Raw genomic sequence first — 25,451 nt, forward strand, 5'->3', positions numbered from 1 at the left:
AAGGGCGCGGCAACCCCATCTAGGGCTGGTGATGGCGGACAGGGCAAGAGAGAGGGGGGTGGCACACCCCAGATGGGCCTTAGGCCCACATGCACTAGGGTTTTCCCCCATTCCCTATCTTGTGGCGCCTTGGGCCTAGTTGGGAGGTGCACCAGCCCACTCTGGGCTGGTTCCCTTCCACCTTATGGCCCATGCTAGCCTTTGGGGCTGGTGGCTCCTCCCGGTGGACCCCCGAAACCCTTTCGGTGGTCCCGGTACATTACCGGTGTCGCCCGAAACAATTCCGGTGACCAAATCCTCACTTCCTATATATAATTCTTTACCTCCGGACTATTCCGGAGATCTTAGTGACGTCCGAGATCTCATCCAGGACTCTGAACAACCTTCAGTAACCTCGTACAACAATTCCCTATAACCCTAGCGTCATCGAACCTTAAGTGTGTAGACCCTACGGGTTCGGGAGGCATGCAGACATGACCGAGACATCTCTCCGGCCAATAACCATCATCGGGGTCTGGATACCCATGGTGGCTCCCGCATGTTCCACGATGCTCTCATCGGATGAACCACGATGTCAAGGATTCAATCCATCCCGTATACAATTCCCTTTGTCTACCGGTATAGAACTTGCCCGAGATTCGATCTTCGGTATCCCCATACCTTGTTCAATCTTGTTGCCGGCAAGTCTCTTTACTCGTTCGGTAGCACATCATCCTGTGACTAACTCCTTAGTCACATTGAGATCATTATGATGATGTTCTACCGAGTGGGCCCAGAGATACCTCTTCGTCACACGGAGTGACAAATCCGGATCTCGATTCGTACCAACCCAACAGATACTTTCGGAGATACCCGTAGTGCACCTTTATAGTCACCCAGTTACGTTGTGACGTTTGATACACCCAAAGCACTCCTACGGTATCCAGGAGTTGCACAATCTCACAGTCGAAGGAAAAGATACTTGACATTACAAAAGCTTTAGCATACGAACAACACGATCTAGTGCTATGCTTAGGATTGGGTCTTGTCCATCACATCATCCTTGTAATGATGTGATCCCGTTATCAATGACATCCAATGTCCATAATCAGGAAACCATGATCATCTATTGATCAACGAGCTAGCCAACTAGAGGCTTGCTAGGGACACATTGTGATCTATTTATCCACACATGTATTAATGTTTCCTGTTAATACAATTATAGCATGAACAATAGACGATTATCATGAACAAGGAAATATGATAATAACCATTTTATTATTGCCCCTAGGGAATATTTCGAATAGTCTCCCACTTGAAGTAGAGTCAATAATCTAGTTCACATCACTATGTGATTGCAATGAATTCAACACCCATACAGTTCTGGGGTTCGATCATGTCTTGCTTGTGAGAGAGGTTTATAGTCAATGGGTCTGAACCTTTCAGATCCGTGTGTGCTTTACAAGTCTCTACGTCATCCTATAGATGCTACTACGCCCCATATGGAACCATTCCAAATGATTGCTCCAGTATACGAATCCGGTTTACTACTGATAGTCCTCCGGATTAGTGACAAAGCTTGCATCGACGTAACTCCTTTACGACGAACTCTTTAATCACCTCCATAATTGAGAAAAATTCTTTAGTCCATTAGTTACTAAGGATAACTTCGACCGCTGTCCAGTGATCCATTCCTGGATCACACTTGTACCCCATGACTGACTCATGGCAAGGCACTCTTTAGGTGCGGTACACAGCATAGCATACTTGTAGACCCTACGGCTGATGCATAGGGGACGTCATTCATCCTTTCTCTTTCTTCTGCCGTGGTCGGGCTTTGACTCGTACTCAAATTTACACCTTACAACATAGCCAAGAACTCCTTCTTTGTTGATCTATTTTGAACTCCTTCAAAAACTTGTCAATGCATGCATTTCGTTGAAAGTTCCATTAAGCGCTTTGATCTACCTTTACAGATCTTGATGCTCAACTCTCAAGTAGATACATCTCGGTTTTCCTTTGAAAAAACTCCTTTCAAACAACCCTTTATGCTTTGCAGGAATTCTACATTATTTCCGATCAACGGTATGTCAACCACATATATTCATCAGAAATTCTATAGTGCACCCACTCACCTTTTGGAAATACAAGTATCTCACAAACTTTCTATAGAACCAAAAACTTTGATCATCTCATCAAAGTGTATATTCCAACTCCGAGATGCTTTCTCCAGTCCATAGAAGGATCGCTGGAGCTTTGCATACTTGTTAGCACCATGTAGGATCGACAAAATCTTCTGGTTGTATCACATAAAACCTTTCCTCAAGGAAACCATCGAGCAAACAATATTTTGACATCCTATCTGCAATATTTCATAAATGATGCAGCAACTGCTAACATAATTTCAACAGAGTTTCATCATCGCTATGAGTGAGAAAGTCTCATCGTAGTCAACTCTTTGAACTTTGTCGAAAACACCTTTGCAACAAGTCGAGCCTTCTTAATGTTGACTTTTCACCATCATCGTCTGTCTTCCTTTTAAAGATCCATTCATAGTTAATAGTCTTATGACCATCAAGTGGTTCCTCCAAAGTCTATACTTTGTTTTTCATACATGGATCCCTCTCGGATTTCATTGCCTCCAGCCATTTGTCGGAATCCGGGCTCACCATCGTTTCTCCATATCTCGTAGGTTCATTGTTGTCGAACAACATGACCTCTAAGACATGATTACCATAGCACTCTATAGTAGTACGAATTCTTGTCCGCCTACGAGGGTTTTGGCAGTGACTTGATCCGAAACTTCATGATCACCATCATAAGCTTCCACTTCAATTGGTGTAGGCGCCACAGGAACAACTTCCTGCGCCCTGCCATACACTGGTTGAAGTGATGGTTCAATAACCTCATCGAGTATCCACCATACTCCCACTCAACTCTTTCAAGAATAACCTTTCCTCGAGAAAGGACTCGTTTCTAGAAGCAAACACTTTTGCTTCCGGATCTGAGATAGGAGGTATACCCAACTGTTTTGGGTGTCCTATGAAGATGCATTTATCCTCTTTGGGTTCAAGCTTATCCGGCTGAAACTCTTTCACATAAGCATCACAGCCCCAAACTCTTAAGAAATGACAGCTAAGGTTTCTCTAAACCAAAGTTCATACGGTGTCATCTCAACAGAATTAAGTGGTGCCCTATTCAAAGTGAATGCGGTTGTCTCTAATGCCTAACCCACAAACGATAGTGGTAATTTGATAAGAAATATCATAGTATGCACTATATCTAATAGTGCACGATTATGACATACGGACACACCATCAGACTATGGTGTTCAAGGTGGCATGAGTTGTGAAACATTTTTCACTTTGTCTTAAACGTTTACCAAACTCGTAACTCAGATATATATGATTACCTCCACGATCACATCGTAGACATATTATCCTCTTGTCACGATGATCTTCAACTTCACTCTGAAATTACTTGAACCTTTTTCAACAATTTAGACATGTGTTTCATCAAGTAAATACACTAGTATCTACTCAAATCATTTGTGAAGTATGAACATAATGATATCCACTGCGTGCCTCAGTACTCATCAGACTCCACACATCAAAATGTATTACTTCCAACAAGTTACATTCTTGTTCCATCTCACTGGAAAAAGAGGTCTTCAGTCATCTTGCCCATGTGGTATGATTTCCATGTCTCAAGTGATTCAAAAATCAAGTGAGTCAAACGATCCATCCGCATGGAGTTTCTTCATGCGTTTATACCAACAGACATGGTTTGCATGTCTCAAACGTTTCAAAAATGAGTGAGTACAAAGATCCATAAATATGGAGCTTTTTCATGCATTTTATACCAATATGACTCAAGCAGCAGTGCCACAAGTAAGTGGTACTATCATTACTACTTTGTATCTTTTGGCAACAATATTATGAACATGTGTATCACTGCGATCGAGATAAAATAAACCATTCATTCTAGGTGCAAGACCATTTAAGGTATCATTCAAGTAAACAGAATAACCTTTATTCTCTTTAGATGAATAATCGTATTTGCCATTAACATCCTCCAATCATATCTATGGTCAACGCAAACACCAAATATAAATTATTTAGGTTTAACACTAATCTCGATGGTAGAGGGAGCGTGCGATGTGTGATCATATCAACCTTGGAAACACTTCTAACACACATTGTCATCTCGCCTTTAGCTAGTTTGTATTTATTCAGTAGCTTTTATTTCAAGTTACTAACACTTAGCAACTGAACCGGTATCTAATACCCTGGTGCTACTAGGAGTACTAGTAAAGTACACATCAATATCATGTATATCCAATATACTTTTGTCGACTTTGCCAGCCTTCTCATCTACCAAGTGTCTAGGGTAGTTCCTCTTCAATGACTGTTCCTCTCATTACAGAAGCACTTAGTCTCGGGTTTGGGTTCAACCTTGGGTCGCTTCACTAGAGCAACTGGTTTGCGTTTAATGAAGTATCCCTTCATGCCCTTTCCCTTTTTTTAAACTAGCGGTTTCACAAACCATCAACAATTGATGCTCCTTTTTGATTTCTACTTCCGCCGTGTCAAACATCGTGAATAGCTCAAGGATCATCATATCCATCCTTGATATGTTATAGTTCATCACGAAGCTCAAGTAGCTTGGTGTCGATGACTTTGGAGAACTATCACTGTCTCATCTGGAAGATCAATTGCCACTCGATTCAAGCGATTGTAGTACTCAGACAATCTGAGCACATGCTCAATGATTGAGCTCTTCTCCTTTAGTTTTGCAGACAAAGAATCTTGTCGGAGGTTTCATACCTCTCAACAAGGGCACGAGCATGAAATCCCAATTTCATCTCTTGGATCATTACGTATGTCCTGCGACGTTCGAAACATCTTTAACGCCTTAATTCGAAGTCTTTCAAGCAATATGCACTGAACTATCATGTAGTTATCAAAAACGTGTATGTCGTATGTTTGCAACATCCATAGATCATGCTTGGGGTTCAGCACACCGAGGGGTGCGTTAAGGACATAGGCCTTTTGTTTAGCAATGAGGACAATCCTCAGTTAACGGACTCCTACTGCAACAAAAGACCTTCCAACGGCGCCAGAAATAGGCACGTCGACGGGAGAATACTTGGCTTTATCTTTCTGCTGCGGCTACGCCTTAAGGGACTTCCTAGGCAAGTACGCAAAGGATTTCCCCCGTGGCCTTGGAGCCTTGCGTTGGTGTTCCCTCGAAGCAGAAAGGGTGATGTAGCGTAGCGGTGGTAAGTATTTCCCTCAGTTTGAGAACCAAGGTATCAATCCAGTGGAGGAGTATCTCAAGATCCTGCACAAACACAAAAACTTGCTCCCAACGCTATGAAGGGGTTGTCAATCCCTTATAGATTGTTTGCCACGTGAGAACTGAAAGCAACAAAGTAACAAAGCAAAGTAAAAGCGGAGATGTAAACGATGGATGTGAATAGACCCGGGGGCCATAGTGTTTACTAGTGGCTTCTCTCATGAAAGCAAGTAGACGGTGGGTGAACAAATTACTGTCGAGCAATTGATAGAACCGCGCAAAGTCGTGACGATATCTATGCAATGACTATTTCTATAGGCATCACATGCAAAACAAGTACACCGATAGTTTCTGCATCTACTACTATTACTCCACACGTCGACCGCTATCCAGCATGCATCTAGTGTATTAAGTCCATAAGAACAGAGTAACGCCTTAAGCAAGATGACATGATGTAGAGGGATAATCTCAAACCAATGATAAAAACCTCATCTTTTTACCCTTGATGGCAACTACTTGATGTGTGCCTTGCTGCCCCTACTGTCACTGGGAAAGGTCACCACATGGCAGAACCCAAAACCAAGCACTTCTCCCATTGCAAGAATCATAGATCTAGTTGGCCAAACAAAACCCAAGACTCGGAGAGACTTACAAGGATATCAAATCATGCATATAAGAAATCAGCAAAGACTCAAATATATATCATAGATAATCTGATCACAAATCCACAATTCATCGGATCTCGACAAACACACCGTCAAAGAAGATTACATCGGATAGATCTCCATGAAGATCATGGAGAACTTTGTATTGAAGATACAACAGAGAGAAGAAACCATCTAGCTACTAACTACGGACCCGTAGGTCCGAAGTGAACTACTCACGAGTCATTGGAGGGGCGATGATGATGATGAAGAAGCCCTCCAACTCCAAAGTCTCCTCCGGCAGGGCGCCGAGAAGGGTCTCCAGATGAGATCTCGCGGAAACGGAAGCTTGCGGCAGCAGAAAAGTATTTTCGAGGCTCCCCTCATTTTTTGTGGAATATTTGGGAATTTATAGGCCAAAGATCTAGGTCAGGGGGCGGCCAGGGAGGCCACAAGCCTCCCCACCGCCGCCTCCCCACTGCCGCCTCCCCCTGGTGGCGGAGTCGGGGCTTGTGGGCTCCCTGGAGCCCACCTGGCTTGGCCCAAAGGCCCCCCTGATCATCTTCAGTTCGGGAAAAAATCATTTCGGGGTTTTTCTTCCGTTTGGACTCTGTTCCAAAATCAGATCTGAAAAGAGTCAAAAACACGGAAAAAACAGGAACTCGCACTTGGCACTGAATTAATAAGTTAGTCCCAAAAAAAATATAAAAGGCACATAAAACAACCAAATAAGACAAGATAACAGCGTGAAACCATCAAAAATTATAGATACGTTTGAGACGTATCACGGATCGAGTCCGCATAATTGCTACTTCTATCTTTCAACCATATTTTTCTCTAGGAACGTATCAAATACCGTAGAGCTATAGCGTAAGTTACAGCATAATTTGCAAAGACCTATTTGACTCTGTTCATGATAATTAAGTTCATCTGATGAACTCCCACTTAGATCGACATCCCTCTAGTCATCCAAGTGTTACACGATCCACGTCGACTAGCCCATGTCTGATCATCACGTGAGACGGACTAGTCATCAATGGTGAGCATCTCCATGCTGATCGTATCAACCATACGACTCATGTTCGACCTTTCGGTCTCCTGTATTCGAGGCCATGTCTGTACATGCTAGGCTCGTCGAGTCAACCTAAGTGTTCTGCGCGTGTAAACTAGCTTACACCCGTTGTATGTGAATGTTAGAATCTATCACACCCGATCATCACATGGTGCTTCGAGACAACAATCCTTCGCAACGGTGCACACTTAGGGGAATACTTTCTCGAAATTTTCATGAGGGATCATCTCATCTTTGCTACCATCGTTCTAAGCAATAAGATGTAAAAAACATGATAAACATCACATGCAATCATATAGTGACATGATATGGCCATTATCATCTTGCTCCTTTGAACACCATCTTCGGGGCACCCTGATCATCATCGCCACCGACATGACACCATGATCTCCATCATTGTGTCTCCGTGAAGTCGTCACGCCAATCTATTACTTCGACTACTATAGCTAATGTTTAGCAATAAAGTAAAGTAACCAACATGGCGTTGCCTCTCATACAATAAATTAAGACAACTCCTATGGCTCCTGCCGGTTTTCATACTCATTGACATGCAAGTCGTGAATCCTATTACAAGAACATGATCAATCTCATACATCACATATGAAACATCACATTCTTTTGGCCATATCACATCACATCGCATACCCTGAAAAACAAGTTAGACGGCCTCTAATTGTTGTTGCAAGTTTTACGTGGCTGGTTTGGGTTTCTAGCAAGAACGGTTCTTACCTACGTGACAGCCACAACGTTGACATGCCAATGCTATTTACCCTTCATAAGGACCCTCTTCATCGAATCCGATCCGACTAAAGTGGGAGAGACAGACACCTGCTAGCCACCTTATGCAACTGGTGCATGTCGGTCGGTGGAACCATTCTCACGTAAGAGTACGTGTAAAGTCGGTCCGGGCCGCTTCATCCCATGATGTCGCCAAATCAAGATAAGACTAGTAACGACAAGCAATTGACAAAATCAGCGCCCACAACTTTTGTGTTCTACTCGTGCATAGAATCTACGCATAGAACCTTGGCTCGGATGCCACTGTTGGGGAACGTAGTAAATTCAAAATTTTCCTACGCCATACAAGGATCTATCTATGGAGAGACCAGCAACGAGAGAGGTTGTAGAGCATCTTCATACCTTTGAAGATCGCTAAGTGGAAGCGTTACTATGAAAGCGGTCGATGGAGTCGTACTCAGAGCGATTCAGATCGCGGTCGGTTCCGATCTATGTGCTGAATCATGGCACCTCCGCGTTCAACACACGTACAACCCGGTGACGTCTCCCACGCCTTGATCTAGCAAGGAGGAGGGGGAGGGAGAGGTTGAGGGAGAGCTCCGGCATCACGATGGAGTGGTGGCAGTGGAGCTACGAGGTGTTCCGACAAGGCTTCGCCAAGCACCGCGGAAGAGGAGAAGCAGCGTTGCGCCGAGAGAGAGATTTCGTGTGTCTCAAATCAGCCAAAACCTCCACTATATATAGTGGGAAAGGGAGGGGCGCCCCCTTTAGGGTTCCCACCCCCAAAGGGTGCGGCAGCCCCATCTAGGGCTGGTGGTGGCGGCCAGGGCAAGAGAGAGAGGGGTGGCGCACCCCAGATGGGCCTTAGGCCCATCTGCACTAGGGTTCCCCCCCCTTCCCTCTCTTGTGGCGCCTTGGGACCAGGTGGGAGGTGCACCAGCCCACTCCGGGCTGGTTCCCTTCCACCTTTTGGCTCATGCTAGCCTTTGGGGCTGGTGGCCCCTCCCGGTGGACTCCCGAAACCCTTTCGGTGGTCCCGGTACATTACCGGTATCGCCCGAAACAATTCCGGCAACCAAATCCTCACTTCCTATATATAATTCTTTACCTCCGGACTATTCCGGAGATCCTCGTGACGTTCGGGATCTCATCCAGAACCCCGAACAACCTTCGGTAACCTCGTACAACAATTCCCTATAACCCTAGCGTCATCGAACCTTAAGTGTGTAGACCCTACGGGTTCGGGAGGCATGCAGACATGACCCAGACATCTCTCCGGCCAATAACCATCAACGGGGTATGGATACCCTTGGTGGCTCCTGCATGTTCCACGATGATCTCATCGGATGAACCACAATGTCAAGGATTCAATCAATCCCGTATACAATTCCCTTTGTCTACAGGTATAGAACTTGCCCGAGATTCGATCATCGGTATCCCAATACCTTGTTCAATCTTGTTGCCGGCAAGTCTCTTTACTCGTTTCGTAGCACATCATCCCTTGACTAACTCCTTAGTCACATTGAACTCATTATGATGATTTTCTACTAAGTGGCCCCAGAGATACCTCTCCGTCACACGGAGTGACAAATCCCGATCACGATTCATACCAACCCAAGAGATACTTTCGGAGATACCCGTAGTGCACCTTTATAGTCACCTAGTTACGTTGTAACGTTTGATACACCCAAAGCACTCCTACGGTATCCGGGAGTTGCACAATCTCACGGTTGAAGGAAAAGATACTTGACATTAGAGAAGCTTTAGCATACGAACAACACGATCTAGTGCTATGCTTAGGATTGGGTCTTGTCCATCACATCACTCTCCTAATGATGTGATCCCGTTATCAATGACATCCAATGTCCATGATCAGGAAACTATGATCATCTATTTATCAACGAGCTAGCCAACTAGAGGCTTGCTAGGGACACATTGTGATCTATTTATCCACACATGTATTACTGTTTCCTGTTAATACAATTATAGCATGAACAATAGACGATTATCATGAACAAGGAAATATGATAATAACCATTTTATTATTGCATGTAGGGCATATTTCCAATAATAATATGATAATAATCCCAAGTGACTCAACAAATATTGCTATGCTCCCCGACAACGGCGCCATAAAAATTTCTTGATAACCCACAAGTATAGGGGATCGCAACAATTTTAGAGGGTAGAGTTTTCAACCCAAATTTATAGATTCGACACAAGGGGAGCCAAAGCTTATCTGAAAGTATTAGCAGATTAGTTGTCAATTCAACCACACCTAGAGATTAATTATCTGCAACAAAGTGATTAGTAGCACAGTAATATGGTAGTTTTGATGAGAGTAGCAGCAGCAATAATAACGGTAACATGGATAGAAGTGATTTTGTAGCACTAACGATAGCAGTAGCAACAATAGTAACTTAGGAAGAACAATATAATGTAAATTCGTAGGCATTGGATCGGTGACTCATTGGTTGATATTCATCATGAGACAGTTATAACCTAGGGAGATAAGGCACTAGCTCCAGTTCATAAATATAATGTAGGCATGTATTCCGTAAATTGTCATATGTGCTTATGGAAAGAACTTGCATGACATATTTTGTCCTACCCTCCCATGACAGCGGGGTCCTATTGGAAACTAAGGGATATTAAGGCCTCCTTTTAACAAAAAACCGGAACAGAGCATTAACACACGATGAATATATGAACTCCTAAAACTATGGTCATCATCGGGAGTGGTCCCGACTATTCTCATTACGGGGTTGCCGGATCATAACATGTAGTAGGTGACTATAACTTGCAAGATCGGATCTAGAACATGGATATAATGGTGATAACATAAATGGTTCAGATCTCAAATCATGGCACCCGTGCCCAAAGTGACAAGCATTAAGTATGGAAAAGTCATAGCAACATCACTCTCAGAACATAGTGGATACTAGGGATCAGGCCCTAACAAAACTAACTCGATTACATGATGAATCTCATCCAACTCCTTACCGACCAGCGAGCCTTTGAAGGAATTACTCACTCCCGGTGGGGACCATCATGGAATTGGTGATGGAGATGTGTTGGTGATGATGAAGATCGAAGATCCCCCTCTCCGGAGCCCCAAACGGACTCCAGATCTGGCCTCCCGATGAAGAACACGAGACGACGGTGGCTCCATCTCGTGAAACACGGTACTTCTTTCTCCCTGTTTTTTTCTGGAATAATGTGATTTTATAGCGTCGGTTTCAAGGTCATCGGGGCCACCAGGTGGGGACAACCCACCCCATGCGTGCCCTGGTGGGTTGTGCCAACCTAGGTGCCCCCTTAGGTGGCACTTGGCTCCAGAAATTCTCTTTACTGATGTAAAAAAATCCTCGCAAAGTTTTGTTCCATTCCGAGAACTTTTATTTTTGCACAAAAACAACACCATGGTAGTTCTGCTGAAAACAACGTCTCTCTGGGGTTAGTTTCATTCAAATCATGCAAATTAGAGTCCAAAACAAGAGGAAAAGTGTTAGGAAAAGTAGATACGTTGGAGACGTATCAAGGAGATCCGGAGAGTCCTGGACCTCCCTCCTTCATCGTGAGGGGTTTCATCATTCTGGTCCTTAGTGGCTGAAGTATTAGCCTCGGCCATAGTATCGTCACCTCCGGCTGTGGTATCCGGCTCAGGGAGGACCTCCTTGGACACCGCTTCTCTGCTTCCTTCAGACATAGCGGGAGGTGAGTAGGATGATCCGGTCCCCATTTCAGCCAGGTTAGCTGGTAGGAAATTCCCCTAAAAAATCTGATGAGTGGGAAGATCACGCTGGAGACTGTAATACAAAGAATTAGCCTGATTAGAACCACGGTAATTAGATAGAAGGTGTATTCGGAATTTTTGTACATGCCTTTTGGCTTGGGGCTTCACCCTGAGGATCCTTCGAGGGACCGGTGCTTCATCCATAGACTTCTCGTCTGAGTCCCGAATATCATCGAATACGGCCATAGGGGCCCAACACGGCTTCTTCAAAGCAACGGGAGCATGGTCTCCCTTACTGTCTTCGGACGCCGCTCTCTTTTTCGTGTGAGAGGAATCGCACACCTCGTCCTCATCATCCTCTTCTTCTCCCTCCATGTGGGAGGGAGCTAGTGTCTCTTCAGACGTGATATCCGAGGGACCCTTCGATTGAAGCCCCCCGGATCTTCTTATTCCCTTTCTTCTGCTCCTCCTTCTCCCTCGGATCCGTGTACGACTTCTCAACCAACATGGCCACCGGTAGAGGGGTCATGGCGTCCTAGGGCAGAGGCGCCTGACAGTTAATCTGTCCGGATTTCTTCAGCCAGATGTGAGGGTGTGAGGGAGGAAGGGTTAAGTGCCTTATTAGAGGAGGAATGAAAGTTAAAACAATTCGGTAAAAGTGTTACCGGACCAGCCGGATTGAGGTGGGAAATGCCTTCATCCTCCTCCTCGTTGGGCCAAGTATTTTGCGATTTGAACAGAGCCTTCCACAACTTTTCGAGTGACTTACGAAAAAAATGCTCTGTCGGGCCATCTGCATTGTCCGGATCCTCGAGATCATCATCGGGACGGACCGACGCTCGCATGGGAGAAGGCCGCGATGCAGCAACACCTCTACCACGTTGGTATGGTCGATCTTCCCCATTAGATATGAGATCCTCTTCGTGAGCTCCTTCACATCAGCGACCTCCCACCAATCTAGGGCCTTCTCCGTCCATGATTTGAGGCGTGTTGGGGAGCCATATCTGAATATAGGAGGAGCTACCTCGTTGGTGTTGCGTCGCTCAATGATGTAGAACCACTGCTTTTGGCATGACTTGATAGTGTCGATGAATGTGCCTTTTGGCCATGTAGCCCATTGAGCTTGCCGATCATTTCCCCTCTGCAGTCAGCCTACTCACCGTTGATGACTTTGGGCTTGACGTTGAGGAACTTCATCCACAGGCTGAAGTGGGCTTGGACCCGCATGAAGGCCTCACAAACCGTGACGAAAGTGGAGAGATGGGTGATGGCGTTTGGGGGGATCATGGAAGTCAAGACCATAGTAAAACATGATCCCTCGAACAAATGGGTGAATGGAGAAGCTTAAACCTCTAATGAAATGGGGGATAAAAACCACTCTTTCCCCATCCCTTGGGGTGGGGATAACTTGCTCGTCCTCCGGTGCGCGCTGGGCTATGTTTTCTGGGAGATAGCCACAAGTCTTTAGCTCCAAGATGTATTTCTCACAGACAGAGGAGACCTTCCACTTGCCCTTGGAACCAACAGTGGCCATTGCCACTAAGGTGAGAGGGTTCGAAATCTTGGGAGGGGAAGAAGGTACTAGGGCACTAGAGCATGGAGAAAGGGAAACGGCGATGGCAAGCGAGATCTAAGGTGCAAGAGGAGGCCAAGGTGACCGTTTTTACCTTTTATGACTTGCTAGAATACCGAAGGCCTCACTGTTGTACTGTAAACTTCACCATTGCCTGATAAATTCGCGATTATGGGTGTGTGGGATAGACTTAAGCCATAAATCGTATCCCTAAAAAGGGGGCACGATCTCCATGATGGGACGTGCCAAATCAAACGGTCTTGAGCTGCTCATTAAAAAAATTGTGGCCTTTCGGTTTGGAAGGATGATGCTCCTTGTTAAAACATTAGGCCTAGGAATAAAATATATATATATATATATATCACTTCATGTTTAGAAGGGAAGGAATCGTCTAGAGCTGAGCTATCTTCGGTCGGAGAATAAAGGAGGAACCCGCCTTGCAAGCGTGTATCCCATTACGTCAACTGTGGAGAAGGATTTCGGTATTGGAGGCTAGTTCGGCGGCTACCGAGGGAGTCCGAGACTAGGGGGTCCTTGAGGCGCTAACCCATCCGTATGGGCTAGGCTTTTCTCGGTAGTTCAACCCTTGACAGAAGTGGTGTATTCTAGATGGACTCTTCCGAAGACTTGGCATGCAATCCAAAAAGATATGGGCATCGACATATTCCTTTCTGTTGTAACCGGCATTGTGTAAATATTGACACCCCTGGCATCTATATAATCCAAGGAGTCATAGCTTGCAGGTGATGACGAGTTGATGGATATACTTCTAGCCCCTCATTGGTTACCCCAAGTGGAAGGTGGAGATGTAGTCAGCAGCAGATTTCCCTTACACGGAGACTATAAGGTTTATCGAACCAGGAGGACTGCTAGGCTCAACAAGTAGGTGTCTTCTGCCCTGGTCAGAAGAAGACGTGGACCTGCACACACAACAAATAACATTGCTCCCAACGAGTACAAAGAGGTTGTCAATCTCTCCGGCCTTGTAGTTTGCAAAGGATCAAAACACAAGCGGGAAGGTAATAGTGAATGCAACGGAAAAGTAAATGAAAGCGGAAAATGATGGAGGTGTAAACAATAATGGTGATATGGACCGGAGTCACATGATGGTCACTAGTGATGTCTCTCTCCCAAAAGACGATGAACAACTATGCTTGGGTAAACAAATCACAGTTGGGCAATTGACAGAATTATGATCGCATCACAATGCTAATTATGCTACTTGATAGTTAGAGGTTCAATAGTAATGGGGAGTACGCCAAGACAAGTAGATCTTTTATTCATCAGCATCTACTTACTAATCATCCACCTTGAGATATATATCTAGAACATCTCCCCGGTATTAAATTGCGATCCCCACACAAAGTGTAAACTCAAAGCAACGGACAACTGCATTAACGAACTATGCGTAAGGTAAACAATCCTTGCAACCCTGGTCACAAGCACCATTGTTTTCTCCCTGGTGGCAACAAGCACATCCCCTAGTCTCATGTTTCTGTCACTCAAGCTAGACATCGAGGGGCATGAACCCACAATCATGCATAACGCTCCCTCTTGGAGTTACAATCTACTACTTGGCCAAAGCAATAAATAGCAACGGAGAACATGTATGAATCACTAAGGAACATAATATAAAAGGATAATCAAATATATAACTCATAACAATCTGAACATAATCTCATAATCCATCGGATCCCAACAAACCGATTATAGCAATAACAAGAGAATTACATAGATGCCTTGATCATGTAGGGAAGCTCACAAGGACAAACCATTGTAGCACAAGATTGGAGAGAAGACATCATATAGCTACTGGTCATGGACTCATTGTCATTCCCAAGATGCGACCCTATCCTCAATTTGGCACGAGGGCCTCGTCAAGGATAGAAGCGCATCTCGTCGTGTCGCAAGAATGGATATCATTACAAGTACATGTACTGAAAGGAAGAGGTTTATAATAGAATTGACTTACACTCGCCACAAGCTACATCCGAGTCACAACAGTACATTACATATTAATTAAGAGTAAGAGCAGGGTCTGACTACAGACGAAAACAAACGACAAAAGAAGAACGACGTCCATCCTTGCTATCCCAGGTTGCCGGCCTGGAACCCATCCTATATCGATGAAGAAGAAGAAGAAGCAACTCCAAATGAACAATCAACCCGCTCGCGTCAAGTAACCTTTACCTGTACTTGCAACTGGTGTTGTAGTAATCTGTGAGCCACAGGGGACTCAGCAATCTCATTTCCAAAGGTATCAAGACTAGCAAAGCTTAATGGGTGAGGTATGGTTAAGTGGTGAGGTTGCAGCAGCGGCTAAGCAAATACATATGGTGGCTAACTTACGAGTACAAGAATATAAAGAGGGAATATCTACGCATAACGGACGTGAACTACTGATGATCAAATGAATGATCCTGAACACCTACCTACGTCAGACATAACCCCACCATGTCCTCGATCGGAGAAGGAACTCACGAAAGAGACAGTCATGGTTACGCACACAGTTGGCAAGTTTTAATTAAGTTAACTTCAAGTTATCTAGAACCAGTGTTAAACAAAGTTTCCACGTTGCCACATAACCGCGGGCACGGCTTTCCGAAAAGATTTAACCCTGCAGGGGTGCTCCAACTAGTCCATCACAAATTACCACAAGCCGCATAGAAATCCTCAATCACGAAGCTCGCGATCTCGTCGGATTCCCTAGTGGAAAACCTCAACTCTGAGATTACCCAAAGCATCACCGGAATCCCGATGCACAAGATATCTCGTCAAAGGTAAAACTAATCCAGCAAGGCCACCCGGTGTGTCGACGAACCCGATAGGAGCCGCGTATCTCGTTCTCAGGACACACCGTCTATGCATAGTGGACGGTAGCCAAACCTCGAGTTGCCCCGAGGTGGCACCGCCGACTGCTAGGTGGGTGGACCAACACTCATGCGGAGCACTGGCCCGGGGGGTTGATTAAATTATCCTCGGGGTCCAGAAAGTCCCTATGCAATTTTTATTAGGTGATTAGGCAAATGTAGTACCAAAGTTGGGCCTTGCCAGACCAGCGTTAATCTAAAACGAATTATCAAGGGGGTCCCCATAACTACCCCGATCGTGTTAGGAGCGCTCAATTATGGAACATAACACCGGTAGCCGAAAACTAAGGGGGCAAAGGTGGAACAGAACACCAGGCTAGAAAGGCCGAGCCTTCCACCTTTTACCAAGTGTATAGGTGCATTAACTTAAATAGCATTTAATATGGTGATATAACAAGGAACACATGTTTTCACATGGAAGCAACTGCACCTCCAACTAGCAACGCTAACACAAAGTTAAGCAAGCAGTAACATAGCCAATCAGTGGTTTGCTAGGTTGAACAGGTTGAAGGTTTCCTGGCATTGTTGAGAGGCTGATATTTAACATGTGGGAGGCAACGAGACATAAACGGTAGCAACGGTAAAACTAGCATGGAAATGATAGTAATGGTATCTGGGGAAATGGTCATCTTGCCTGAGATCCCGCTTGGAAGAAGAATGCCTCTGTGAAGCAGACGAATCGACGTAGTCGAACGGGTCTCACAAGCCGACACGCTTGCGGAACTCTATCGAGACGGAGGAAACCGGAAACAAGAATCAACACATGGAATTCACCACACGATGCACAACACAAATGATGCATGAGAAGCTGAATACATGCAAGTCACGGCATGACGATTCACACAAACAAACACTACACATTAAGTGAAATTCAATATGCAACGAGTTGCATATTGACGAAACTCCATGTTAATATATTTAGTTCTATCCCGATTAGGTACACGGCAATATTAAATGTTATTAAACATGGCAAGATGTGAAGCGTAATTAATCTACCTATCTAGGCATTTTAAATGAGGTCGGATATGACATATAGCACCTCCGAGACGACCTCACATGTTAATTTACAGTTCTGACCAGATCTGAACTAACACATTTAATTGGTTTTAAACATCAAAACAAATAGGTTCACGTGATTCTACGCGTCATTTCAAGCAATCTACACATAAAGAACATCTCCAACGGAGCTACGGGTCAAAAGATACAAGCACCGCAAGATATGATGGCATGAATGCAATATGTGTGCAACCACGGCTACGAGCACTTCAAAACATACAAACAGCAAGAGAAAATAAACTACACGAGATTCTAAGCAAGTTTCATGTAGGACAGATCAAAACGGAGCTACGGTTCAAAAACTACGAGCAAAACAGGATATCACTACAATCTGCCAAAATCAGCCACATAGCATTTTCTACGTCCCACAACTACGAGCTACTCAACTCAAATATAACCAACCAAGGCATGACACGAAAGAGGGTAAGAAGCACTACAACAAACAACTAACATCTACTAGCATGGCATCATGGATCACTACGGAAAGAAGTCACAAAATGGCATCTCACACACTATTTCAGACATAGTGAAAATTACACTTCATGAAAGTGCAGTTTTCGATCTGAAGCCATATTTACAGCAGCAAAATCATAAGCTACAGGACTCCAAATGGCATGAAAATTCACAGCATGCTAGAGAAACACAAGGGCTACAAATAACTCCATTGCACCAACCAAAAAAGAGCTACAGATCACAAGATACAAGCAAGACAAGACAGCAACAAAATATAACAAATCTATGACTTAGAAATATTTCAGCACCTCGAAATCAGCACTATTTCTAGCAACTTGAGGGCGATCAAACCACACCTAAACATGCATTTCCATTGCAACCAAAAATACCAGGGGCTAGAGTAAACATCAAAGATCAACTACCTAGTTGACAACTCCTTCAAACGAAGCACGGAATAAATCCTACGAATTAAACAAAAGGGCATCACGGCAAAATATCGCGCGAACTAACTTGCTCAAAAGCTAAAACTAATTGCAAAGAAAAATCCCATGGATTTTTCTACCCCGGAAACATATAAAATATGTGGGGTTACACAACAAAAATAATGCCACACATAAATGCGAGATAAAACCTACACACGGAAAAATAATCTAGCGGCAATCCCTACACGCAAAAATACAAATGACCGCTCTAAAATACATGGAAAAATGGTACCTAAAACATGGGCATTTAACCTACGGCATTCGAGCAATCCGATCTTGCGCGAAAAATAAACACGGGCAACATTCTATTGGGACAGCATGCTAAACTAGGCGTTAGGCACGCTAAACAACGTCAAACAAATATGCAAGTTGTGAAAACGGATTCTACGCGCAAAACTACACGAAAAACATATCTAATTCATCGCGATCCGACTAACGGTTTAAAAGATACACGCGTTTATATATACGTCTATTTTCTGAAGTTTATTATAATTCCGAAAATCCTACTAAACCTATTGGGACGAAACCTGAGGCGCAACATAGCAACGGGATGCCTGGGCGAGGGAAAGAAAAAAAACAAAAGGGCAGGGGATCTCACCTTGGACCTGGGGAGATGGGCCGACGCGGTGCACAGGCCGACGTTGGCTGCGCCAAAGAAAGGCGTTGGCTCCTGGGCCTCGCAGGGGCACGGTCCGGCCCACTCGAGGGTCATCGCAAGGGGAGCGACCTCGTGTCCCTCGTCCTCTCGACCAGGACCGAGGACACGCACGACGACGGCGACTCCTGGTGGCGGGGCGAAGGCGCAGGTGCAGCGAGCAGATCCGGGCGAGGCGGATCCGGACCCAACCATCCCCGGGGCGGCGGAGCTCTGAAGAGGCGGCGGCGGCGGCTGACGAACGCGGCGGCTCGGGAGGTTAAGGTGGCGGCGGATACAGCTGAAGCGAGGGCGCGGTGGTCTACTCCGGCTAGGATCGAGGGCGCAGCGGCCTACTCCGGCCACCTAGCCGATGCAGAGCGCGAGGGTGACGCGAGGGGAGCTCGGGCCCCTCCGCTTGGCACGGGGTTGCGGGTGCTGCTGCGTGGTGGTGGATGCGGCTCGGCTTGAGGCGGCGACGGTTCGGGCCCGGGCGGGCCGCAGACGGGTTTAGGCGGGCCTTGGCTGGAGGTGGGTGGAGAGAGGAGGTGGGAGTGGGGTTGGTTGCACGGATTTCAAGGCAATCGCTAGGGTTTGCGTCTAAATGAGTGGGGAGGTCTAAAATATAGGAGGGGTCTTTTATAGACAAATGGGGGGGCTAGGTTACCCGGAATTCCGTTCCAAATCCAACCGTGCGGTCGGATTCGGACGATTCCGAATGCGGGAACGGTTATGAGGCCGTGTAGAGTGGATATCCAGAGACGAGAGGGAAAATGGGCGGCGCGGCAATGATTTTTAAAACACCGACAGACGTCCGACGGTACACCGAATACGGTGCCGCTACGGTCAACCGTTCGGGTACCAGACGGACTCCGATCGCGACGAAATTCGACAGGCAGCCTAGCTATATATAATTACGACCGCATGCCAAGTTTCACCCCCATCAGAGAAAGTTTTATGCACACTTTTAAAAACAAGATTCGAGCGATGTCGCGGGGGCGTGCGAGTGCGGTCGGGCTCAGAACGAACAACAACGAGAACCGGCAACTAACAACGGATGCGAGTTTTGAAAACTGGCGGCAACGGAGATGCCGATGCAATGCTGATGATGCGCATGATGCGATGATGATGCGACAAATAAAATAAGCCACACAACGAAAACGGAAATAAAGGGGAATCTTCTGGGGCGTCGGCATCGGGCTGTCACACTCATGGTCTAAGGATGACTACTCACGGCATGTGCGGGAAGCGTCCATGGCGGTGGAGAAGCTCCCGGAGGTCAATCCTCCCTCCGACAGGGTGCCGGGAAGAGGTCTCCTGACGCTCCCGATCTCAGAAGCACTGCGGCGGCGGAACAATGGAGAAATTTGCGATTCCAGAAAGTTTGCGAGGGTTTCCTCTCGGGACTCTAAATATAGGCCAAAGGAGGGCACCGGAGGTGGTGGGACCCACCCAGGCGACCTCCTGGCACGGCCTAGGGCCTGGCCGCGCCAGCAGGCCATTAGGGAGGCCCTTGTCCCCCCTCTGGCCCATCTTTGGTGATCCGGAAGCTTCTGTTTTGCTGATTTTTTATATATTTTTTCTGGATTTTTTCGGGCTTGGAAAATTGGGTATAAGCCTGTGCAAAATAGACATCAGCAGACAGAAACTGGCACTGGGTGCACTGAGTTAGTAGCTTAGTCCAAATATGTGTAAAATGATATAAAAGTGTAGCAAAACATATAACAATGTCACCCAAAAGATCATGGAACAAGCAGAAATTGTAGATACGTTTGGGACGTATCAGTAGAGTACATCAAGCTCATTACAGTTAGGGTTTAGATCACAACATCAATCTCGCTGTAGATCAACCTTGTACTCTGTACTATCTCATCAATAACAACAAGAGAAGGACGTAGGGTTTTACCTCCATCAAGAGGGCCCGAACATGGGTAAAACACCGTCCCCATCATCTCTTGTTACCCATCAACCCTAGATCCACAGTTTGGACCCCCTACTTGAGATCGGCCGGTTTTGACACCGGCAATGACCAAGAATATTTATTTTCATTTTATGCTTCAAGCTAGCAAAGTTTTTAGCATTAAAATATGGACCTCTATGGTGGTAATTTCCCTCACTAGACCCTGATACGTCTCCATTGTATCTATAATTTTTTATTGTTCCATGCAAATATTATACAACTTTCACATATTTTGGCAACATTTTATATGCTTATTGGACTACCATATTGATCCAGTGCCAAGTGCCAGTTCCTATTTATTGCATGTATTTTGTTTCGTAGAATGTCCATATCCCAAAAATTCCAAACATGATAAAAATTTACGGGGAATTATTTTGGAATGTATGTGATTTTGGGAGGTGGAATCAACTCAAACAGAGGCCCACAACCTCCAATAACACCAGGGTGCACCTGCCCCCCCCCCTCCGCTAGCATGGGGTGGTGTCTAGTGGGCAGCCCTTAAGTCGGTTGGGCCTCTTCTGCGGGCGTAAGAAAGCTAATTTATGGATAAAAATCCCTTGAAACTTTCAGCCCGATCAGAGTTACTAACCTCTAGGTATTTAAGAAATAGTGAAGGGCCAGAAAAGAGGAAAGCGAAATAGAAGATATTTTCTGGCGCCCTTGCCGGGGAGCAATAGCGTGGGGTGAATATTCTCGTGTGTGCTTGTTTGCTTTATCACTAAGTATTTTTATTGTGTTCTTGTTTTCTATCTTTAGTTATGGATACGAAACGCAAAATATAAAAAAAAGGTTGTACCTACCGAACCAATGGTTGAAGAACCATCCAAAATCTATCATACCGCTGAAGCTTTTTTACTTGGATCATCTTTGATCCCTATGTGCTCGTGCTGAACCCCCAACTAGTTTAGTTGAGGGAAAATCATTAGATGATCATGCTTATTATATGCGACACCGCTTATCTCAAAAAGGGAAACTCTTGTGGCATCATATTAACACTTTGTGGGGCTATGCTTGGAATTTATGCTAAATATATGATTTTACTTGTTGTTGTGAAGAAATTAAAAAAACACCTTCCTTATCAATCTGTTTTTAATAATAATGAAATATTATATTCTTATTTCAAGGAGGCCTATTGCCATTATGATGTTGAACAAATTGAAGATTTTTTTGCTTTTAAGGGTCCTTATGAAATTGCTTCTTTGATTGAAAAGTATGATGCTACTCTTTACAAATCTAGAAGCTTTCGGAAACTTCCGAAGGAGTCCAGAAGTCCACCAAGGGTTATACAACGTCCCAAGGGTTTGCATGTAATAAGGGGAGACATCGTGGCCTTATTGGGCCAAGCGCACAAGTCTCAGAAGGCCCGTGCAGTTGGGAAAGGTGGAAAGTCCACCTTTGTATGGAAGGGAAGGAGGGGGACTAGGATTCCATCTCCTCCCCCCTGGGCTGCACCTTAGGGCTTGGAGGGTTTGTTCCCCATGCCGGTCCACCTACATATAGAGGAGAGGGGGTGCCCCAAGAGCACACACAAAGCCCTTGGCGCCCCTCTCTCTCCCTAGATCGTTTTCTCCTTCGTTTGCGGTTTCGGTAGCGCTAGGCATAGCCCTGCCGGGATACCACCACCACGCCCTCTTGTTGCCGGAGAACTCATCTACTACTCTGCCCTCGCTCGCTGGATCGAGGAGGAAGAGATGTCATCGAGTTGTACATGTGCTGAACGTGGAGGTGTCGTCCGTTCGGCGCTTGATCGGGAGTTCGTGGGACGGATAATGATTGGATCGCGAAGACGTACCACTACATCAACCACATTCTTTAACGCTTCCTCTTAGCGATCTACAAGGGTATGTAGATACAATCTCTCCCCTCGTAGATGTGTGTCTCCTAGATTAATCTTGGTGAGCGTAGTACTTTTTTCCCATGAAATGTTCCCCAACAGTTAGTGTATCTCTTGCATGGAAATCCCTACTCCTCGGATTGATATCTATTGATGGGCATCTCCATAGCCCGTCAATACGCAAATTTTATCTGATACTTTCTTCTTCACTTTTACCCTTTGAAACCTACCATCATATTCTATTCCACCTTTATGTTATATCCATGATTTACGCTCATGTATCGAGTGAGTAATAAAAAGCTGAAACGCGTTAAAAAGTATGATCCAATTGCTTGATTTGACACCGGGGTGCTCATGATTTATACCTTATGCTACGAAGACCAATTATGACAGGCTATATGATATTGTAGGGATAGCTTTCTTTAGCATTGTTATTTTGAAAGGACGTGTTATTTCGAAAGGACATGATTGTTTGCTAGTAAACCTGAGTATGGATGTCTTTTTTGTCAAATGATAGACTATTGCCTTCAAACACTTGTATCTTAATATTCATCCCATGATTAGATTTATGATCAAGATTATGTTAGGTAGCATTCCACATCAAAAATTATCTTTTTTATCATTTACCTACTCGAGGAGGAGCAGGAATTAAGCTCAGGGATGCTGATACGTCTTTGTTGTATCTATAATTTTTGATTGTTCCATGCCAATATTATACAACTTTCATATATTTGGGGCAACATTTTATATGATTTATTAGACTAACATATTGATCCAGTGCCTAGTGTGAGTTCCTGTTTGTTGCATGTTTTTTGTTTCGGAGAATATCCATATCAAACGAAATCCAAATGCGATAACAATTTAGGAAGAACTATTTTCGAATATATGGGATTTTTGGGAGGTGGAATCAATGCAAACAGAGGCCCGCGGCCTCAACTAGACACCAGGACACGCATGCACCCCTAGGGAGGGGTGGTGACTAGTGGGCATCCCTTAAGTCGGTTGGGGATCTTCTTCGGGAGCTAGAAAGCTAATTTATGGATAAAAATCGCCTCAAAATTTCAGCCCGAACGGAGTTACAGATCACCGAGAATTAAAAAATGGTGAAGGACCAGAAAAGAGGAATGTGAAACAAAAGAGAACAGAGAGGGAGATCCATCTCGGAGGGGCTCCTTCCAACCTCATCCATGGGGCATGCGAGCAGTGCTTTGCTTCAGAGAGCTAATAAAATCTTGCAATAAGTATGTGTGTACTTTATGACTAATGTGAATACATGGATATATGCACTCTCACCTCCACATATTTGCTAGCCTCTTCAGTATCGTGAATTGCACATTCTCACCCCGAGGATAGGGGAAACTTTCATCGGTACATCCAAACCATGTGACATGATACGCTCTATTGCACATAAGCCACATTATATCTTCCTCAACATAACTACCATACCTACCTTTCATGGCATTTTCATAGCCATTCCAAGATATATTGCCATGCAACTTCCATCATCATCATATACATGACTTGAGCATTCATTGTCATACTACTTTGCATGATCGTAAGATAGCTAGCGTGATATTTCCATGGCTTGTCTTTTTTTGATATCTTTTGCTACGCTGGATCATTGCACATCCTAGTACACAGTAAGAGGAATTCATATTGAGTCATTTTCATATCAAGTTGTATGTGATTAAAAGTGTGATGATCATCATTTTTAGAGCATAGTTCGAGTGAGGAAAGGATGATGGAGACTATGATTCCCCCACAAGTCGGGATGAGAATCCGGACAAAAAATGAAAAGTGGGGGAGGCCAAATGAGCCCACCACAAAAGAGAGAGAGAAATGGGGGAGGTGGAAAAAAGATCACCATGAAAAAATATATGAAAAAGCAAATAAATAAATGAGAGAAAAAGAGAGAAGTGACTTTGCTACTATCCTTTACCACACTTGTGCCTCAAAGTGGCACCATGTTCTTCATATAGGGAGTCTCTTGTTTTGTCACTTCCATATCCTAGTGGGAATTTTTTATTATAGAAATTGGCTTGTATATTTTTATGACGGGTTTCCTCAAATGCCTGAGGTCTTCATGAACAAGAAAGTTGGATGCACACCCACTTAGCCTCCATTGAGCTTTCATACACTTATAGCTCTAGTGCATCTATTGCATGGCAATCCCTACTCCTTGCATTGATATCTATTAATGGGCACCTCCATAGCCCGTTGATACGCCTAGTTGATGTGAGACTTTCTTCTCCACTTTTACCCCTTTGAAACCTATCACCATATTCCATTCCACGTTTATGCTATACCCATGGTTCATGCTCATATAATCGGTGAGTAATAAAAATCTAAAGCGCGTTAAAATGTACGATGCAATTCCTTGGTTTGACACCGGGGTGTTCATGATTTACTCTCCATGCTAGGAACACCAAGCATGACAGGCTATATGATTTTGTAGGGATAGCGCTCTTTAGCACTATTATTTTGAAAGGACAAAATTGTTTGCTAGTAAATCTTAGTATTGGTTTATTTATTTACTAATTATTTATTTTAATAATTATTATTATTATTATCTTTTTTTGTTTTAACAGGGGCGGGCCCCATCTATCATGGGCCATGGAGGGAAGGTTAGGGGGGTTAATCCCCACTAACCAAAATAGGGCCAACCACATGCATGCGCATGCCGGGGGGCTCGTTGGTGTCCGTCACCGGCCACCAAATTTGGACGGACGCAGCGGGGAGCGGGAGGGTATGCGGGGGGCATCGTGTGCGGAAGGCGGGAGTGCGCGAGCGACAGGTAGGCGCGACGTGCGGCGGGGCTGGGGCACGCGGTTCTTGGCTAGGGGCAGACATGAGCGGCGCGGGCACACAGGCGCCTGGTGGGCGCGACGCTGGGTGAGGCCGACGATGGGGTGATGCGCGACCAACGAGGGAGAGGGGAGAAAGGGTGAGATGGCTGGGGGCGGGTGCGGCTCGTGGCAGCAGCAGCTGCAGGGGAAAGGGCGACGCGGGGCGCAGCAGGAGGGGTGCGGGGTAGCGAGCCTGCCGGGAGAGAGAGGAGGATGGCGAGGCTCGGGGTGGTCCGGTAAGGAGGAGGCGGTGACGGGGTCACGTGGTATTGGCGG

Source organism: Hordeum vulgare, chromosome 6H (assembly GCF_904849725.1).
Source record: "Hordeum vulgare subsp. vulgare chromosome 6H, MorexV3_pseudomolecules_assembly, whole genome shotgun sequence".
Taxonomy (NCBI): Eukaryota; Viridiplantae; Streptophyta; class Magnoliopsida; order Poales; family Poaceae; genus Hordeum; species Hordeum vulgare.